The sequence below is a fragment of the Lycium barbarum genome, chromosome 10 (assembly GCF_019175385.1).
Source record: "Lycium barbarum isolate Lr01 chromosome 10, ASM1917538v2, whole genome shotgun sequence".
Lineage (NCBI taxonomy): Eukaryota > Viridiplantae > Streptophyta > Magnoliopsida > Solanales > Solanaceae > Lycium > Lycium barbarum.
Window position 1 is genome coordinate 37650646 of NC_083346.1, and position 22898 is coordinate 37673543.

General features: G+C 38.1%; 1 non-coding gene across 1 annotated transcript; it reads right to left on the reverse strand.

Moving 5' to 3' along the window:
• Positions 1-22588: 22588 nt before the first annotated feature.
• Positions 22589-22695, reverse strand: LOC132616307 (small nucleolar RNA R71). The gene has a single exon (XR_009573097.1). It is a non-coding gene; the product is annotated as a small nucleolar RNA R71 (small nucleolar RNA).
• Positions 22696-22898: the final 203 nt, after the last annotated feature.

Sequence of the window (22898 nt, forward strand, 5' to 3'; positions counted from 1 at the left end):
GCATTCCAAATTGGTTTTGTCAATGGTGGATCAATTATGGTCCAACTGTAAATATTTTACCAGAGCCCTTTAAAAGTTTATATACTGAATAGGTTGAAGTTTCTCCAAAAATCATAGATCTGGAGACAAATACTACATTCCTTGAAGGAATTGCTAATATGTATTTCTTCATTGAATTCTCTATTCCATGGATCATGAAATGGTCTGTAGAAGTGGTTAATACCCCACAAAATATTCCTTGCCTACACAGGATTTTTTATACAAAATTCTGGAAGAAGTTAATGCAAAAATCTGCTGATGGAACTGTTCCTGAACTAGAGTTAATAAACCAGATTGAGACTACAATAACTAGTTATAGAGACTTAATTCATTCCAAACAAAGGGAAATTCTCAGTCCCTTCCAGCATATTGTTAGAAGAATTCAACTCAAGAAGGGAATTATACCCCCAGACGAAATATAGCCATATACATGGAAGAATTTAAAAAAGATTTAATGAAAAATCTTAATATGGAAATTCCCTCAGATGCATCCATGGCATCACCTGGTCATACTACAAATAATGAAGATGATGATGCAAATGCAGAACATATGTTAGCAGGTGAATCACAGAGTCCAGATAATACTGAAGACTTTTCCCAATTTCTAGCACAATTCACAAGCCAGCAGGAAGAATCTTCCAGCTCAGCTAAAGACAAGGGAAAATAAAAAATGAAGAGATAAAGTAGACCCCGGCCCAAGAATCTGCTTTTATAAAGCATATCTTTAATATAGAAAAGTAGTTTGTCTTTTAGTAATGATTATAGGTTACTTTTTCTTTCTTTCTTTTCTAACTTTTCCTTTAGCTCTGTTGATATTTCAAAGAATCTCTTTTCATTTTCTTTTGTCAGCCAATATTGTCGGCCACTTGTATCTTTTGAATTTTGTCGTTGTATTCTCCTGTCCATTATACAAGGATTATTTAGTTAACATAAGAAGGCAGGTTTTCATAGACCACCTTTTCTCTCTACTTGTAAAATATAATCATTAAACAAAAGTTTGCTATTTATTATCTCCATCTCTGCATAGCACAACCTTTGTATATTAGGTAATTTTCTTTTATTTTCTTTTGATTTAAATTTTAATTTACATATTCATATTTAGCCTAAATGAAAGGCTAAAAATCTTGTGTTGAACTATATCACACTAGACTATTAGGTATTATGGTGAAAATGCTATAATTAGCAAGGATCGACCAAAGATGGTACTGAGGTCAGGTAGAGAATAACCCAGGCAGGCTGTTCAAATTCAAGCGTTGGTCCCGTTGTTTTGCCCGCTTAGCCGAGGTGGCGCCAAGGGCTATTTTTGGACTTGTTCTAAGTTGGACAACCCCATCGCCAGGGTTATTAACCTAGTAAAAGTCCCTCTGCAGTATCATCTCACCGTGCGATCTGTGCCCATTATGGTATCAGAGCCATTGTACAAGAGTACTAATAGGTGATATATGTTCAACAGACATCTCCTAATGGATATCATTAGAAGAAAAATACTATTAAAAATAGTAAAAAGGTGGAATATGATACGCCTCAACAACTGGATATGCTTAATAAGTGGACTATCCCTAAAATCCAGCCCAGATTAATTTATCATATGGGTACTTTTGAGAAACTAGGTCTCAAGCAAGTTGTTAAAACTACTGAAAAAACAATTACAGTTGATAGTGATCATGCCACTTTTAGATTATTATCTGAAAGTGATTTAGCCCCTTATAGGGAAACCCATAGATTTATGCATATTGGGTTAGTACAGGTTGCATTCAAACCATTGACATTAAGAGGTCTACCGGAAAGCTTTATAGCAGCTTTAAGAGATGGTAGGAAACGAGATTGGAAAAAATCCCTCATAGGAACAGTCCAAACCAGTTTGGCTTATGGCCCTGTATATTTTAATGCTTATCCTAATTTGCAGGTATCTTTGCAGGATGATAACTCTCTAGATGCTTTAATATTAAGTGTTAAATTACATGGCTATGATTATATACCTGGTACAAAGGTAATATGTATTTTCAATAGAATATATTTCAAACCTTTATATACTATGAACCCTATGTGTAAAATCATGGATTTTAAAAATGAAACTATTTTAATAGAAACGAATTTCGGAAATCCAAAATTGTTACAAGAAGACCTATTATGTCACGACCCAACCCCGTAGGCCGTGACTAGTGCCCGAGATGGACACTCGTACATATTTACTAACCAAATCTGCGTTTAGCACATTAAGGACTTTCATACGTGCAAGGCGATATATCGTTTAAATCGTTACTTATAGTATCTCACACAAACCGGTTAGGTTATCGTAGTGTAAGGAAATGCCCAACGTAAACCATATTAATATAATCGGAAAATAACGACCCATGACCCACATATATGTCTACAGGCCTCTAAAAGTAACAACAACATCATATGGCGGGACAGGGCCTCGCCGTACCCTGAAATAGTCATATATATATGTATGTCCAATAGAAGGATCCGTACCAAAAGTAGCAGGATAGACGTCCTAAGCTGGCGGGTCACCCACGTGAGCGTCTGTACCTCCAGGCATGAAACGCAGCCCCCGAAGAAAGGGGGTCAGTACGGAATATGCATTCAGTATGTAAGGCATGAAATACAGTAAACAGAGCCATAATCGGACAAGAAATACAAAATAAAGTAAGTACATTATCCAAAATGCCAAAATGCTTACTCTCAAAACACAAATCATGCATGTCAACGGAATATGCCACATCCGACCCATTATGGGGCTCGGTGGACAAAACATGGTCGCCACCCCGTCACTGGCGCCATAACACATCATACTCCAGAATAGGGGAATAACTCTGTAACACATCATACTCCAGAACACATCATACTCCAGATCACATCATACTCCAGATCACATCATACTCCAAAACACATCATACTCCAAAATATATATACATATAACGTATCCCGACCCTCTAATGAGGGACTCGGTGAACAATGCAGAGGAGTGCGTACGATAACATATCTTGGCTCGGGCTCAGTGAAGGACATATTGAGGCATCCACGAGCAGAGTAGTGAGAAACTATATGCACACAAATCAATTTTTAAGACTCGATAGATAAGTACACAAAACGACACTTGAAGGATCGTAAACACGTTTCGGGTCAATCCGAGTTTGGATAAGAAAGTTATGACCCTCATTTACTACAGAACTTTCTACGAACATTTTAAAGTAATCTGAGGCCGTCTACGAAAGTTAGGGACATTAGTACTTACAGAATTCTTTTAAAAAAAAAAAACAAGAACTCTTTATGCTTTCCTTGTTATTCAATCATGCAATAAGCTCGACTATACTAAGTATACTCATATCAAGAAGTGAATAAGAATCATTAACAAGCTCGGAATCAAGAATAGAGTTACCCCAAGATACGTATCATACCTTACTTAGCTCTAGGACATGCCAAAAGAAAGAAAGGGTAAGCCTTACATACCTTGCCTGCTTCCTAAGCTAATCCGAACTTAACTCCCGGCTTTCGCAAGATCTACAACAATATTAGTAGATACCAAACATTAGCTATAGATCTTAAGAGTCTAATCCTAAGCTAATCACTTTGTTTATAAAAATTTCGGCAGCATCTCCCCTGTAAATACAACCAACCCCGAGAATTCAACTCAACCCAAATCATCAACAATCATTCCAACAGTCATTCTAACAATATCAATAATCAATTCAAAACGCATTCTAACTTTAGTAACTTCTTTTTACAAACTTCGACGGCGTTTCATTTATGTTCAATTCATAATTGCTCACATATTCAAGTACTAATCCGAAACCATTCAAACAATATTCAAGAACACTTCAAACAATCCGCACAACATTTCAAACGGCCCAACCTGCACACTACCCGAAACCTTCCAAATGCAACAAGAGCAATAACAACACACTCCCTTCTTTCAAATTCATGAACTACACCAACAATCACACACTAACAACATTATTTTCCATAAATACAAGAAGTGGTATTAAAATCACATTAGCTTCTAAAACAACCCCCAACGATTACAACTTCAACTTAAATCATTAAATTTCATTTTCAACATAGAATCCATGACAACAACAACCAAAAATACTAAATAAAATTAGTTCATTCTTTGTCATACCAAACAGCCCATATTCGGCCACCACCCCTCCCACCAAATTTCATGATTTTCATCCATTTCCACACACTACAACATGTACAAACCATTCATACCATATGAAAAAAAAGATTAAACCTTACCTTTTTCCACTTAACTCCACAATTCGACTAGGGTTGTAAACGGTAAAAACGGATGGTTTGTTGACTCCAATAATTAGCTCACGTTAAAGAGGACCTTCCAATTAGTTGAATTGCTAGAAGAAAATAATTTTTGATAAATGTTTTCCAAGGTTCTTGTTCGGCTATACCATGGCCGAATGGCTTTTTTTTTTTTTTTCTTTCTCTTCAAGCTTTCTTATGTTTTAGAAAATGATGAAATTTCTAGAGGATTTTTCTCTTCTTCATATATATATATATATATATATATATATAGATACTCCTACCAACATGAGAGGGGCACATGTCCCCACTCATGGCTTGAGTCAATTGGCCAAGCCATGGGTGGGACCCATGCCAAGCCACACGGCCAAGGTGGCTTTCAAGACCATTTTTTTTCCTTTTGTTTTTCGCTTTGTACCCCTAGCCTTGCCTCAATATTTCCATGAACCACCTTGTGAATTTCCCTTTTTACCCCTAGCCTTCCTTAATATTTCCATACCAATAATATCCCTAAGTAACTTATGTGTTAAACAAGATCAAAAATATAGCCTTACCCTCAACTTATCGCGATTAGCTCGGAATGTCCCAATGTACAAAATACGGGATATAACATCCTCCCCCCCCCCCCCCCTTTAGAACATTTGTCCTCGAATGTTGAATTAGTCTTATAGGGTCTTATAAATACTTCGAGGAGATTTATAGCTATAACACACAGTTCATCTATCAATTAGCATACCCAATTTAGAAATTTAAATTACCTGTAGGTATAGGGAACAAGTAAGGATACTTCTTCTTCATCTCTTCTTCAGCTTCCCAGGTTATCTCCTCCCTGTTATTGTTCCACCACAATACCTTAACAGAAGCCACATCTTTAGTACGCAGTCTTCTCACTTGACGATTTAGTATGGCTATCGGCTGCTCCTCGTAGGATAGCTCCTCTGTCACCTGAATATCATCTATGGGAAACACTCTGGAAGGGTCACCAATACATTTGCGAAGCATAGACACGTGGAAGACCGGATGCACTGCTTCTAAATCAGATGGTAGGTCTAATTCATAAGCGACCTTACCTACCTTGCGGAAGATCTGATAAGGCCTAATATATCTCGGACTGAGTTTCCCCTTTTTGCTGAATCTCATTACTCCCTTTATGGGTGACACTTTCAAAAATACCCAATCACCTACTTGAAATTCTAGGTGTCGACGTCGGTTATCTGCGTATGATTTCTATCGACTCTGAGCTGCTAGTAACCGTTCCCGAATGAGTTTCACTTTATCAACTGCTTGCTGAATTATATCTGGGCCGATTAATTTAGTTTCCCCAACATCGAACCAACCAATCGGTGATCTGCACTTTCTGCCATACAAGGCCTCATACGGTGCCATCTGGATGCTAGAATGGTAGCTGTTATTATAAGCAAACTCAATAAGTGGCAAATGATCATCGCAGCTACCCTTGAAGTCAATAGCACAGGCCCGTAGCATATCTTCCAGTGTCTGAATAGTACGCTCAGCCTGTCCGTCGGACTGCGGGTGGAATGCAGTACTAAGTCTTACCTGGGTTCCCAATCCTTCTTAAAACGATCTCCAGAAGTTAGCTGTAAACTGAGCACCCCTGTCAGTTATAATAGATGTAGGGACTCCGTGAATCCTTACTATCTCTTTAATATATAATTTTGTATAGTCCTCAGCTGAATAGGTAGTCTTGACTGGAAGAAAGTGGGGTGATTTTGTCAGTCTATCAACAATAACCCATATGGAGTCATATTTCCGTGGAGTACGTGGTAAACCTGTAATGAAATCCATATTAATCGCTTCCCACTTCCAAGTCGGAATCTCCATCTCCTGTAGTAATCCACCAGGTTTCTGATGCTCGATTTTAACTTGTTGGCAATTTGGGCATTGAGCAACAAATTCTGCTATGTCCCTTTTCATACCATCCCACCAATATAAGCATCTGAGATCGTGGTACATCTTTGTTGATCCCGGATGAACAGAATAACGGGCGTAATGTGCTTCTTCCATCACCTGTTGCCGCAGCCCTGCAACCTCTGGTACACATATTCTGCCTCTATGTAGTAGTAATCCATCAGGCACAATCTCGAACGGAGTATTTTCCTTTTTAAGGGATATGTCTCTATACGGCGCCAGAACAGGGTCCTCATATTGGCGTCTCTTTACCTCTTCCATAATGGAGGATTCAGCAATTTCTCGGACAGTAACTCCAGTGTCTCCAGAGCCAGCCAAACGGATTCCAAGACTAGCTAGCTGATGAACCTCACGAACTATTTCTTTCTTTCCTGGCTGTACGTCTATCAAGCTGGCCATAGACTTACGGCTGAGTGCATCGGCTACTACGTTGGCTTTCCCAGGATGATATAGAATATCAACATCGTAGTCTTTCAGCAACTCTAGCCACCTCCTCTGCCGCAAATTCAGCTCCTTCTGCTTAAAAATGTACTGAAGGCTTTTGTGGTCCGTATAAATATCAACATGAACCCCATATAGGTAGTGCCGCCATATCTTCAAAGCATGAATTACCGCTGCCAATTCCAAGTCATGAGTAGGATAATTCCTTTCATGCTGTCTGAGCTGCCGGGAGGCATAGGCTATAACTTTGCCATGCTGCATTAATACACAACCTATTCCAACACCGGAAGCATCGCAATAAAAAGCATAACCGTCTGGTCCCTCAGGGAGAGTCAGAACTGGAGCTGTAGTCAACTTTTCTTTCAGCAACTGGAAGCTTCGTTCACAAGCATCAGTCCACTAGAACTTAGCTGCCTTCTGAGTTAGCTTCGTCAACGGTGCTGCAATCGAAGCAAAATTCTCCACAAATCTCCTATAATATCCTGCTAACCCCAGAAAACTACGTACCTCGGTAGGTATCGTCGGTCTTGGCCAAGCCTTTACGGATGTTATATCCCGTATTTTGTACATTGGGACATTCCGAGCTAATCGCGATAAGTTAAGTGTAAGGCTATATTTTTGATCTTGTTTAACACATAAGTTACTTAGGGATATTATTGGTATGGAAATATTAAGGAAGGCTAGGGGTAAAAAGGGAAATTCACAAGGTGGTTCATGGAAATATTGAGGCAAGGCTAGGGGTACAAAGGGAAAAACAAAAGAAAAAAAATGGTCTTGAAAGCCACCTTGGCCGTGTGGCTTGGCATGGGTCCCACCCATGGCTTGGCCAATTGACTCAAGCCATGAGTGGGGACATGCGCCCCTCTCATGTTGGTAGGAGTATCTATATATATATATATGAAGAAGAGAAAAATCCTCTAGAAATTTCATCATTTTCTAAAACATAAGAAAGCTTGAAGAGAAAGAAAAAAAAAAAAGCCATTCGGCCATGGTATAGCCGAACAAGAACCTTGGAAAAATTTGATCAAAAATTATTTTCTTCTAGCAATTCAACCAATTGGAAGGTCCTCTTTAACGTGAGCTAGTTATTGGAGTCAACAAACCATCCGTTTTTACCGTTTACAACCCTAGTCGAATTGTGGAGTTAAGTGGAAAAAGGTAAGGTTTAATCATTTTTTTCATATGGTATGAATGGTTTGTACATGTTGTAGTGTGTGGAAATGGATGAAAATCATGAAATTTGGTGGGAGGGGTGGTGGCCGAATATGGGTTGTTTGGTATGACAAAGAATGAACTAATTTTATTTAGTATTTTTGGTTGTTGTTGTCATGGATTCTATGTTGAAAATGAAATTTAATGATTTAAGTTGAAGTTGTAATCGTTGGGGGTTGTTTTAGAAGCTAATGTGATTTTAATACCACTTCTTGTATTTATGGAAAATAATGTTGTTAGTGTGTGATTGTTGGTGTAGTTCATGAATTTGAAAGAAGGGAGTGTGTTGTTATTGCTCTTGTTGCATTTGGAAGGTTTCGGGTAGTGTGCAGGTTGGGCCGTTTGAAATGTTGTGCGGATTGTTTGAAGTGTTCTTGAATATTGTTTGAATGGTTTCGGATTAGTACTTGAATATGTGAGCAATTATGAATTGAACATAAATGAAACGCCGTCGAAGTTTGTAAAAAGAAGTTACTAAAGTTAGAATGCGTTTTGAATTGATTATTGATATTGTTAGAATGACTGTTGGTATGATTGTTGATGATTTGGGTTGAGTTGAATTCTCGGGGTTGGTTGTATTTACAGGGGAGATGCTGCCGAAATTTTTATAAACAAAGTGATTAGCTTAGGATTAGACTCTTAAGATCTATAGCTAATGTTTGGTATCTACTAATATTGTTGTAGATCTTGCGAAAGCCGGGAGTTAAGTTCGGATTAGCTTAGGAAGCAGGCAAGGTATGTAAGGCTTACCCTTTCTTTCATTTGGCATGTTCTAGAGCTAAGTAAGGTATGATACGTATCTTGGGGTAACTCTATTCTTGATTCCGAGCTTGTTAATGATTCTTATTCACTTCTTGATATGAGTATACTTAGTATAGTCGAGCTTATTGCATGATTGAATAACAAGCAAAGCATAAAGAGTTCTTGTTTTTTTTTTTTTAAAGAATTCTGTAAGTACTAATGTCCCTAACTTTCGTAGACGGCCTCGGATTGCTTTAAAATGTTCGTAGAAAGTTCTGTAGTAAATGAGGGTCATAACTTTCTTATCCAAACTCGGATTGACCCGAAACGTGTTTACGATCCTTCAAGTGTCGTTTTGTGTACTTATCTATTGAGTCTTAAAAATTGATTTGTGTGCATATAGTTTCTCACTACTCTGCTCGTGGATGCCTCAATATGTCCTTCACTGAGCCCGGGCCAAGATATGTTATCGTGCGCACTCCTCTGCATTGTTCACCGAGTCCCTCATTAGAGGGCCGGGATACGTTATATGTATATATATTTTGTAGTATGATGTGTTTTGGAGTATGATGTGTTCTGGAGTATGATGTGTTACGGAGTTATTCCCTATTCTGGAGTATGATGTGTTATGGCGCCAGTGACGGGGTGGCGACCATCTTTTGTCCACCGAGCCCCATAATGGGCCGGATGTGGCATATTCCGTTCACATGCATGATTTGTGTTTTGAGAGTAAGCATTTTGGCATTTTGGATAATGTACTTACTTTATTTTGTATTTCTTGTCCTATTATGGCTCTGTTTACTGTATTTCATGCCTTACATACTCAATACATATTCCGTACTGACCCCCTTTCTTCGGGGGTTGCGTTTCATGCCCGCAGGTACAGACGCTCACGTGGGTGACCCGCGACATCTATCCTGCTACTTTGGAGTGCTCCCTTGTTCCGGAGCCCATACTTTTGGTACAGATCCTTCTATTGTACATACATATATATATGACTATTTCAGGGTACGGCGGGGCCCTGTCCCGCCATATGATGTTGTTGTTACTTTTAGAGGCCTGTAGACATGTATGTGGGTCATGGGTCGTTATTGTCCGGTTATATTAATATGGTTTACGTTGGGCATTTCCTTACACTACGATAACCTAACCGGTTTGTGTGCGATACTATAAGTAACGATTTAAACGATATATCGCCTTGCACGTATGAAAGTCCTTAATGTGCTAAACGCAAGTAGATTTGGTTAGTAAATATGTACGAGTGTCCATCTCGGGCACTAGTCACGGCCTACGGGGTTGGGTCGTGACAAAAGTGGTATCAGAGCGGTCTATCCTCGGAATGTCTACAGGCCGTGTCTAGTAGAGTCTTGTTTATCGGTGTGTGGTGCACCACATCTATAAACAGGAAGCTACAGGACATTTAGGATGTTACCTTTCCTTCGATCTTAGATCGTGCGATAGAGCTGTATGATTAGGATGGTTCCTTTCTAATAAATTGCTATGTTTACAGTGATGCCTCCGAAGAAAGCGACCACTGCCCAGAAGGACAAATCAGTAGCGGGGGATACTAGCCAGATTAGGAGAGTTACCAGAGACCGTGCCCAGATCTTTCCCGAGGCTGTGCTCCAGTCTGCGAGTTCTCCGACAACGCCACTTCCAGAGGATCCTAGGGCAGCAACAGCTCCAGGTCAGGGGGCGGCTCCACCGCCAGTCCCTGAGGTCCCCGCACCTGAGCCTCCAGCTCCTCAGCCAGGGGCGGAGGACAGAGCTATGAGAGATGTTGTACAGTTGCTGACTAGATTAGTAGCAGGGCAGGCTCGCAGGCCTAGACCAGGAGGTGATTATGCGGATAGACATGACAGCTTAAGGGTTCGTGACTTCTTGACTTATAACCCTCCGGAGTTCTACGGGTCAAAGCCCGGGGAGGATCCCAGGAGTTTATTCGGCAGATGCAGCGTACGCTGAGGCTAATTAAAGCCTCTGAGACTGAGTCTGTCGAGATGGCTTCCTACCGGTTGCGTGATATGGCTGTTAATTGGTATGAGTCCTGGGAGTTGTCTAGGGGCGAGGGTGCTCCCCCTGCGGTGTGGGCCGAATTTACAGAGGCCTTTCTCGGCCACTTCCTTCCTCCCGAGGTGCAGAGAGCTAGGGTTGACAGATTCCTACAGTTGAGACAGAAGGGCAGAAGCGTTCGGGAGTACAGCCTAGAATTCGACTCTTTAGCTAGGTATGCACCCACTATTGTAGCTGATATGACTGATAGGATGCATCGATATGTGATGGGGTTGGATCGCTATCTGGTTGATAACTACATGGCAGTAGCTTCCCAGCCAGGGATGGACATCGCTCGGGTGCAGGCGTATGCACAGGGGATGGAGGACCGACACAGAGGGCGTCAGCCCGACAGGGATTATGATAGGGGCCAGCCTAAGAGGGCTAGATCAGCTGGTTATTCCGGGGAGTTTCGCGGCGGGCAGCCTCAACAGCATACTAGACAGCCTTCTCAGCCAGCACGGAGTGCACCCCCGCAGTCTACTGGTAAGAGACTTGATAGCACGGGATATTCAGGAGCTGGTCAGAGTTCCAGGGCTTCGGGTTCGCAGGTGGGCAGAGGTTCCAGTCAGTCAAGGCCACCCAAGCCTCGGTGTTCTTACTGTGGGAGGCCTCACCTAGGGGAGTGTTATCGTGCTACGGGTGCCTGTTTTCTTGTGGCCGTCAGGGCCATGTTATGAGGGAGTGCCCATTTAAGGGTAGTCCAGGTGGTTCAGCCCAGCCCACTGGGTCAGTTGCTGGTTCATCTTCCTCTTCTGTCGCCATGCGTCTTACGGGGCAGGGTATGCCGACACCAGCAGGCCGCGGTAGGGGTCGTGGCGGAGTTCCCCGTTCTAGCGGTCCTTCGAACCGCATATATGCCTTGGCTAGCCGACAGGACCAGGAGGCGTCGCCAAACGTGGTTATAGGTATACTACTGATCTTCTCACGAGATGTATATGCATTGATAGATCCAGGCTCTACTTTATCATATATGTCCCCCCTGGTTGCTAGTAAAATTGGGATAAAACCTGAACCGATAGAACCGTTCGAGGTAGCTACACCAGTAGGAGATTCAGTTATAGCAAGGCAAATATACAGAGATTGTCCGGTAGTTGTATGTGACCGTTGCACTAAAGCGGATCTGATAGAGCTGGATATGATTGAATTTGATGCTATCATGGGTATGGATTGGTTAGCTTCTTGTTATGCCAACATCGATTGTCAGAAGAAGGTGGTTCGCTTCCAATTTCCAGGAGAACCAATTTTAGAGTGGACAGGAAGCACAACATCGCCGAGGGGTAAGTTTATTTCGTACCTCAAGGCCATGAAAAAGATCAGGAAGGGGTATATCTATCATCTGGTTCGTGTGCATGATACGAAAGCAGAGGCACCCACTCTTCAGTTAGTTCCGGTAGTCAATGAATTTCCAGATGAACTTTCAGGTCTTCCACCTGAGCAAGAGATAGAGTTCACAATAGATGTGCTGCCGGATACTCAGCCTATATCTATTCCTCCTTATAGAATGGCACCTGCGGAATTGAAAGAATTGAAGGAGTAGCTGAGAGATTTGTTAGAGAAAGGCTTCATTAGACCCAGTACATCACCTTGGGGAGCGCCGGTATTGTTCGTGAGATAGAAAGATGGATCACTACGGATGTGTATCGATTATAGACAGTTGAACAAAGTGACTATAAAAAATAAATATCCCCTCCCTAGAATTGATGACTTATTTGACCAGTTGCAGGGTGCCAGGTATTTCTCGAAGATAGACTTGCGGTCAGGCTACCATCAGGTGCGGATAAGAGAGGCGGATATTCCAAAGACTGCATTCAGGACCCGATACGGGCACTACGAGTTTAGGGTGATGTCTTTTGGGCTGACCAACGCCCCAGCAGTGTTTATGGACTTGATGAATCGGGTATTCAAGCCGTTTCTAGACATGTTCGTGATTATCTTTATTGATGATATTCTGGTTTATTCACGATCAGAAGAAAAGCATGCAGATCATCTGAGGGCGGTACTTGGGGTACTCCGGCACCAGAAATTGTATGCTAAATTTTCTAAATGTGAATTCTGGTTGACTTCAGTGACATTTTTGGGGCATATCATTGGAGCTGATGGCCTACGGGGTTGGGTCGTGACATATTAAATGGGATGAAATTGATTTTCCCAAAGAATGGGTCATAGAGGGAGCTGCTCCATCCCAAAATAATATAAATACTGACATTTCTGAAATTGAGCAATCCCCGGATGGGACTATTATATTAAGTGTTTTTGAACTACCATCTTTATTAGATAAAGCTGAAAGTCATAGCATCAGCAGGATATCTAGACTAACTAGATCAAATTCTTCATGTCATTCTTATATTTCATCCATTGATTATATTGTCCAGTCTCCATCACGAGCTTCTACTTCTCAAATTAGAGAAACTGATACTAATAGAATCAATATTCTTAAAATTGATTAGGATAATATTGTTACTAGTGTTCCAGACACGGAATTAACCGCGTCTGAAATGGAATTTAAGGGTATTTGATGGATCAAGCCCAAAAAATTGATTTTAGTCGAGGATCACCCGCAAGAGAAAATATTAGTAGTGAATTTTATTTACCCAGATAAGAGCCATTTAGAAAATGATTTTTTGTGAATTTTCATAAAAATGAAACAACAATTTTTCAAGAAGAATTTTATAAAGATCTTTCTCAAGCTAATAAGATTATATCTTTTGTTCCTGGGTTTATGGCCAAATATGTCGGAAATTATATTTCTGTTTTGGAACGTGAGTATCAATTGACTAATGGAGAGATTGTTAATACAGTATTTCCTCCACAACAATCTTTTCAAATCAGTAAGGATGATAAAATCCTTCATTTTGCAACTTTTTAAAATTATTTGAAAATGATACTTTACAAGTTACTGCTAAGCATATTAATAATATGCTAAAACAACAAAATTATGCTAATATTTACATGAATATTCTGGGTGAACAAATTCTTTCACTTCATGATAGAATTGACAAACTATTTTCTCAAATAGAAAAATTACAGGATTTTACCCTTAATAAAGGGGAAAAGCAGGAAGTTGTTGCTACTCCGAGTATACAGCCTCCACCTGAAATTAAAGATTTCAAACTAAAACCTTTTTCTGAATTAGAACAAATTCTTGAAGAAAAAATCAAAGGTTTAAAACTTCATCCTTTAATAGCAAAGGATGATGGTGGCTTTCCTAATATGGATTACAAGGCCAAAGTAGCAGCAAATATTAATAAAATAGATGAACATTATGTTGTTAAACCTACTCAAAGGATGTACTACTATCCTAGGCCTTCTCCTCAAGATATCTTATTAGAGGAGCATGAACATGTGACTACTAACAGTTATAGGGGTAATGAGATCTATGAATGGAACATAAATGGGTATAGTAAAAGACAAATTTACTGCACTGTACATAGAATGTTGATGTATAGCACAATTTGTAAGATGCATAAAAATAGTGAGCGAGTTATCATAGATATGATAATTGCTGGTTTTACAGGCCAATTAAAGGGTTGGTGGGATAATTATCTAACCCAAGAACAACGAGGTCAAATCCTAAATGTTGTAAAAAGGGAGCAAGAAGCCTCAGGCCAAGAACCAATTATGGTTCAAAATGTTGTTTATTCATTGGTTATCAATATAATAGAGCATTTCTTGGGAAGATGGTCGGATAATAATGAAACCATTAGGACCATGCTTCAAAATTTAAGATGCAAAACCCTTACCTCATTTAGGTGGTATAAGGATGTATTCCTTTGTCGGGTTGTGGAATTACCAGACAACAATGACACTCATTGCAAGTCCAAATTTATAGATGGGTATCCCCCTCTTTTTGCAGAAAGAGTTAGAAAAGCCCTTAGGAAAGGGGAAGCTAGTATAAATACTTATGGAAAGTTAATAGGTACATGTATGCAGGAAGGTTTAGCTCTATGCAATGAAATTAAGCTAAATCAGCAAATAAAGAAACATGGTCTAAATGAGAGACAACAATTAGGAGAGTTCTGTGGAAAATTTGGTATGGAGGTTCCAAAGACTAAAGCGCCTCATAGGCGTAAGAAAAACACAAAAGATTTCCAAGCATGGAATGAAAGACGCTTGCAGAAGAAAGCAAGACGAAAAAAGAGAATTCAAAAAGAGAAAGAATTTTGTTAAATCCAAAAATCCAAAAGCCTGTTATAAGTGTGGCAGAGTTGGTCATTTCTACAAAAATTGTAAAAGTCAAGGAAAAAATTAAGAACCTTGATATTGATGATGACCTAAAAGAATCTTTATACAAGATTTTATTAAATTCAGACCCAGAAGATTCTGGTATTGAGTCTGTCAATTCAGAGGACTCTTCATCAGATGAAGATCTTAGAGTTCTTGAAAATGAAAATTATACTTCTACCAGTTCAGATAAAGAATGTGCACCATGTCATATGGGACAACCTTGTATTAGCTAGGGTAATAGAGAAGATGATGAGTTTTATAACCTCTTCTCCTAGTTCTAAGATACTAATATCAATGTTTTAGATGGTAATAACCTTGTGAATTTATTAAAAATTATTAAGGATCCAGAACTTCGGTCTAAAATCATTGATAAGGTGAATGCAGCACCTAAGAAACTAGAAGTTCAGATGGGTGCTCATATACAGGAACCAACAGGTCCATATACCATGGCACAAGTTAAAAGACTTCTTCAAGAAAGGAGAAATATTATAAATACTCCAGCTACTACCCAAGATTTGGAAAAAGAGATTGATAATCTCAAACAGGAGATTTCCCCCCTTAAAAAGCATAATATGGTTTTAGATGAAAGAATCTCTAGAATTGAGGGGAAAGGAAAACAAGTGATAGAAACCCCAGTTGATAACACCATACAAGATCCAGGTATGGGTGAAGGAGAAGGTACTAGCCAAGAAGGAAATTTTCTAAAAACTCTAGAAATTATTACTTCTCAAAAGTTTTTTTTTTTTTTATAAGAATTACTCTTTTAGTAGATTATAATTTCAAAAAAGAATTTAGTACTCTAGTTGATAGCGGAGCTAATTTAAGTTGTATTCAAGAAGGATTAATTAATTCAAAATATTTTAATAAAACTACCCATAGTTTAAGGTCTGCTAATGGGCAGAAAATGGGTATTACTTTTAAATTACCAAAAGCTTATATTTGCCAAAACAAAGTCTGTATACCAGAAAGTTTTGTGTTGGTGAAGGATATTTCTAATCAAATTATTTTGGGAACCCCATTTTTCCAAAAAATATTTCCTTGTCAAAGAATGCATGCAAAAGGTTTTATATGAACTTTTGAAGGGAAACCAGTTGAGTTTCAGTTCATAACTGAACCATTTTCAAGAATTTTAAATGAAATCAGAGACAAGTTGATGAATAAACATCAACAAGTCAATTTTCTAAAACAAGAAATTTATACTCTTCAGATCGAAGAAATTTTGCAAAATCCTAAATTACAGGAAAAAAATAGATTTTATAAAAAATCAATTTTGATTACAAATTTGTAGTGATTAACCCAATGCATTTTGGGATAGAAAAAAAATATTATTACTCTTCCATATGAAGAATCTTTTTCTGAAAATAATATTCCTACAAAAGCAATACAATGTCAAATGAATTCTGACAATTTAGAATTATGTAAAAATGAGATTTCTTCTCTTTTACAAAAAGGTCTTATAAGATCTTCAAAATCTCCATGGCCATGCATAGCATTTTATGTTAATAAACATGCTGAACAGGAACGTGGAGTTCCTAGCTTGTTTATTAATTACAAACCTCTTAATAAGGTTTGGAAATGGATTCGATATCCGATTCCGAATAAAAAGGATTTATTGGATCGTCTCCAAAATGCTATCATATTTTCTAAATTTGATTCAAAATCGGGATATTGGCAAATTCAAATTGCCGAAATAGATAAATATAAAATTCTTGTTAATGTCCCTATTGGGCAATTCGATTGGAATTTTATGCCATTTGGATTAAAAAATGCCCCTTCAGAATTTCAAAAGATTATGAATGATATTTCTATGCCTTATAGCAATTTTATCATTGTTTATATAGATGATATCTTAGTATTTTCAAACACTCTAGAAATGCATTTTAAACATCTTGATATGTTCAAGAAAATTATTATTCAAAATGTTTTAGTCATATCTAAATCAAAAATGTCTCTTTTTCAAACAAAAGTCAGATTTTTGGGACGTAACATTGAAACGGGAAAAATTATTCCCATTAATAGAAGTATTGAATTTGCTTCTAAATTTCCTGATATTATTACTGATAAAACCCAGCTTCAGAGATTTCTTGGAAGCCTAAATTATATATCACCATTTTATAAAGATTTGGCGAAAGGCACATCTATTTTATATGATAGATTAAAAAAGATTCCAAAACAATTGACTGATGATCATACCTAAGCAGTTCGTAAAATTAAAGAAAAAGTTAATAACCTTCCTTTTCTCACTTTAGCCAATCCTAATTAGCAAAAGATTATTGAAACAGATGCTTCTGATATTGGGTATGGAGGAATTTTAAAATAATATTCTCCAAATGAAAAACAAGAATATTTGGTAGAATTTTATTCTTTTAAATGGAATAACAGCCAGAACAATTATGCTACCGTGGCTAAAGAAATTCTTGCTATAGTAAAATGTGTTATTAAATTCCAAGGAAATTTATATAATCAATTTTTTTTTAATAAAAACTGATTGCCAGGCAGCTAAATATACATTTAATAAAGACCGTAAACATGATGTTTCAAAGAAAATGTTTGCAAGATGGAAGGCATTATTAGCCCCATTTGATTTTGAAATTCATTATAAAAAAGGGATAGATAATAGTCTTCCTGATTTTCTCACAAGAGAATATTTGAGGTCACAACTCTTATTCATCTTGTTTGCAGGATGAGGCCGCAATTTAGCCCAACTCTAATAGAGGAAGGGGAGGAAGAGGACCAACATCCAAAGGAACAGGCAGAGGCACTGTTCTGGCCCAAATGTGTAACAAAAAGCTAATAGCCGATAATACTACAGGATCTTCCAGTAATACTAAGGAAGAGATTACATAGTAGCAATGTCTGGATTTTATACAATCCCAAAATGTCACGACCCAACCCACGGGTTGTGCGGGCACCTACCATATTACTAACCTAGTGGGCGAACCCTTACCAACTAAATCCAACATTTAAACAGTTGCGACCATAATCTTTCAAAAATCATAAAATTAAGGTAAAAGTTTCGTACAGACTCTGTTTTAAACTACAATAAAACTGGAAAGAAATTCCTGGATCTAGTCTAGACAGGTAAAAGAGTTCCTACAGTACAGGAAGACAAATAAATGACATAGCCTCTGCCTAGAATGAGATGAGCGAGGCTGTAGATGAATATCTGATAAATCCACACGACGAAACTTCTCTAGAACCTGCAACATATCTACACCACAAAAAGTATGTAGCAAGAGTAGTATCAGTACACCACACGTACTGCTAAGCATCATAGGTCGACTAACATTAGTTCACACAATACAACATAGAGTCAATAAGATAAGAAGATAAGTCAAGACCTTAAGGATTCTCAATATAAGTAATTTCACATCGTCACGAACTTACCTACTTACCCCAAACTAATCACTTCTTTTAACTCCACAGGGAAAATACTGGTGTTCTACTAGTCACTCAAACCCATTCCCCCTTCCTTTAAGTCAATTATTAAGTCTCATCTTCTCAATTACACTAACATCAAATTCTAACTTTTAGCCGTACACCTTTTTATCCGATTCACTTACTAAGTTACGTCACGTCCACTAAATCAATCTTACCCCATAGGATTTGTTCTTACTCTTACCTTTGTAACAATCACCCCCTCCCACAGCCTCAACAAAATCAGGAGAATTACACAATGCAATATAACATACTGATCGTACACAATCATAAGGGCATAATAGTATGAGATGTAATGAAATGCAAACGCGATGCAAGAGCCCAAACATGTTGTATATACATGCTAACTGATGTCACTGCTCAGTAGTCATGACCTGTAGGGGACCCATGGTGTCCATATACCACTCGTTCCGAATTCACTCCTCGGACCCAAGCATAAACCTCCACTCCGGAAAGAACCTCGGATGCAGTCCACATCAATGTGCCTCTCGTTTCCGAAATGAACCTCGGACCACGAGCTCATAATCTAGGTCACAATGCCTTTTCATATATTTATTAATAACAGAATTTCTTACCCTCTTTATCATCAATGCTCAAATCATTATTTCGTATCCCAAATCCCTTCAATTTCTCAACACAACCTCTTGTCAGCAAGTATGACAATCATGTGAATAATTCAATGTATCTGGAAATAAAATTAAAAATAGAATACTCCTAGGAATACAGTTTCTAAACAATGCAATACCCCTTTTTTAGCCATGATAAATAATCAATTCACACCTTGTACACATAAACCTTGCGATGATAGCACTCAACACACAACCAAATACTCATTATTATCTAGTTATTATTTACAAAATATTTTGCTAGGGTTCCAAGTATATCCATCCAACCTCCGTATCCCAAGACCTAATCATGCAATCTCCCGTCAACTCTAACCTATATACGATTTACTAATCAAAGTCTAACTCAACTAAAACATAACCTACCTCATTGACAAACAGCTAATTGAATCTCCATGAATTTCTCATCTTCCTAGCCTTCATCCGAATTCATGAGCGGTAATATTCGTGGGGAATGGTTGGAAGGAAATTTAGAAAGGTTTCCTTTTCTTGGTGTCAAGTTTTTCTTTCATATGGAACCCTAGGAGTAGCCCTTAGGAGTCTTCTATTGAAAAAGGAGAGAAAAATACACTAAGTGTCCAAATACGCATCACTGCCCCGCGTGGACCGCAGCGACGATTGATAAGCCGCTATAGCGGTACCGCTATGGCAGTCCAGTGACCGCTATAGCGGTCTGCTTCTTTTCCCTGGCCCGCAATTTCTAATTCTTTTTTAAATTGAGTTTTCCCATTTTTAACCCTTAAATCACATCATAAAGCTTATTATTTACGACCCTAGAGCTAGATTGGGCACGGGTTCGCGGAATATTAAATAACGATCGGATGGGTCATTACACCAGATACCAATTAAACCACCGTTCGTCCCCGAACGGGGTGGGGTGAGGTAAGGGTCACCTTCCTAGGCCCTAGGCCATAGGAGATAGGATTTTGAGCCATTGCTCTGGGGGAGGAATGAACAACAGAGCAAAACAAAACAAAACAAAATTTTCCACTGCATAGGATTTTGAGCCATGTCTACAGGGAGAGGGGGGGGGGGAGGAATGAACAACAGAGCAAAACAAAATAAAACAAAATTTTCTACAGCGATTAATATGCCGCCCGCAGCGGTCATCAGGCAAAATAAAAAAAAAATAAGGGGGGTGAACTCAATTCACCCCTCCCACTTGCCCTTATTCCCCCATAACTGAAAACCTCTCCAGTGCCCATGAAAACTCTTCCCCCCTATACATTATTCAGTCCCCCCAACTCCCTCCTCACTCCCTTATAACCACCCTACCCTCTCCCATTTTCCAAAACATAAAAACAAAATCGGAAAAAGTAGAGGATTTTCTCTACACCCCCAAAGTTCATTTCTCTTGCCAGGCTTGCAGATCTCTCACCATTTCAAGGTATGTGCTCTCCTTTACTGACTTATAGCTTGTCTATTGATGTAATCTCTTTTTATTGGGATAGTTGGAGAAACTTGGTGTAATGTTATATTATCTTATTTTAGTTACTCCTCGTCTTGATATTATTTAAGTGTCACACTTTGTGTTGGAATGATATGTTCTACTAATCATTATCGTTACTTGGTATATTTTGTGTTATGATTATAGTTATATTAATTTGTACTTCTAACAAGGAGGGAAATTAATATACTATAATAATCACATAATATATATATATATATATATATATATATATATATATATATATATATATATATATGTAATAATATTTTTTAGTCATCTATTATTCCAAATCTTTGAACTTGCTTCTTTTAATCCTAATTCTCACGGAGGGGTTATTTCAAGTTAGTTCTTAGGTTTAAATCTTTATCTTATTTCTTTCCGTCCTAATTCTCACGGAGGGACAGTCTCAACTAAGTTTATTGATTTAAGGGATCTCTATCTTATTTCTTTCAATTCTAATTCTCGCGGAGGGATTGTTTCAAATAAATTTATTGATTTAAGGACTAATCGCAAGAGGTCTTTATTCCTCATAACACAAATCAAGTCTAGGAACTATTTCTACTATTTTGTGGAATTTGCTAAAAAAAGGTTTTATTGTCATATATGCACTAAGTGGATTCAACGACTCTCAACTCTTTCTTTTAAGATAATCTTTTGAAAGTTGTTTCTTTTGTTAAAGTAATTTACAAATTTAAGTCACTACTCTCCTTTCATCAATCTGATTCTCTCAAATAGCAGCAAAAATACTACAAGTTTGTAGCATAGATTTTCTAATCGCTGTGGGATGATATCTTAAACTATATTAGAATTTGACAGAGTACGAGCAAAATTTCCTATGCACTTTGGCCTCGTCAAAATTTTGGCGCCGTTATCGGGGATTGGCATACATCTACTTCAGACTAAGTGTTTTGTTACTAATTTGAGAACTTACGTTTATGTTTATCATTATCTATATATTCATTAATATTATCATTACCAACTAAGTACTAATATAATTATTTTATTTATTAATACTAGTGTTTTTATTTGTAATCATATAAATTTTCTTTAAAAAAAATTAGTCTTCCGACAGTTTCATCGTTACATCACCTCTATTCTTACCATCATTATAACTTTTTCTATTATTATTATATATACTTCCTTTATATAGAAGTTCTGCAATATTTCATTATTAGTACTACCATCTGTTGTTCTCATCACTCTTGTCTATATAAAAGTGATTTTTTATTATTGGTGTTAAAAGATAGTAGTAGTAGTTGTTGTTGGTGGTGTTGGTGTTGTTGGTGGTATTGTTAGTGTTGTTGGTGTTGTTGGTGTTGTTGGTGTTGTTGTTGGTGGTGGTGGTGGTGTTGTTGGTGTTGTTGTTGTTGTTGTTGTTGTTGTTGTTGTTGTTGTTGCTGTTGCTGTTGTTGTTGTTGCTGTTGTTGTTGTTGTTGTTGCTGTTGTTGTTGCTGCTGCTGTTGTTGGTGTTGTTGTTGTTGTTGCTGTTGTTGTTGTTGTTGTTTTCGTCATTGTCGTTGTTGTTGTCGTTACTGTTCTTGTTGTTGTTGTTATTATTATTCTTATTATTATTATTATTGCAATATTACTGTAGTTTATGACCCGCTCTTCTTCAAAAGAGTTGGCATATTACGATCCAGAAATTGAAAGATCTATCCGTTTGCGCAGGAAGAAACAAACATCCGCTTCTCAAAGCGTAATTCGTGAAGAAATGGAGCATCAACCAGGAGTTGAAAATCAACCAGCAGGAATTCCACCACCACTTGTTCCAGAAGATCAATTTGCCGAAGTGGTTCCAAGACTAGCAAACAGAATTCTAAGGGATTATGCTAGACCAGATCACTTCAACTGTGAATCTAGTGTGAGGAATCCTCTAGTTGCAGCTAACAACTTCGAAATCAGGACTGGATTAATTCAAACAATTCAACAATCATGTACATTCATCGGTGATCTTAGTGAAGATCCACATAGTCATCTGATTGATTTCTTAGAATTAGTTGAAACCGCTAAATATAATGGAGTATCCCTTGAAGCAACCAAGCTAAGGCTATTTCCTTTTTCTTTAAAAGGAGATGCCAAGACTTGGTTGCGAAGTTTGCCTCAAGGGTCTATCACCACATGGGATCGGATGACTCAAACGTTTTTAAACAAATATTTTTCCCCTGCTAAAACCACAAAGTTAAGACAAGATATTACTAATTTCTTGCAGACTGACACGGAGTCAGTTTATCAGGCTTGGGAGGGATTAAAAGCAATGCTAAGAAAATGTCCACATCATGACATTGCTGAACATATGCAATTGTATATTTTTTATCATGGGATAAAACCTTCTTCTCGAAATGTGATATATGCAGCTGCAGGAGGTTCCATTACGGGAAAAACCACAGATGAAGCTTTGCAAATGATGAATGAAATATCTCAAAATGTCATTCAATGGCCATCTGATCGTGTAATCAATAAGAAAGCTGCTACTGTAATTCAAGCAG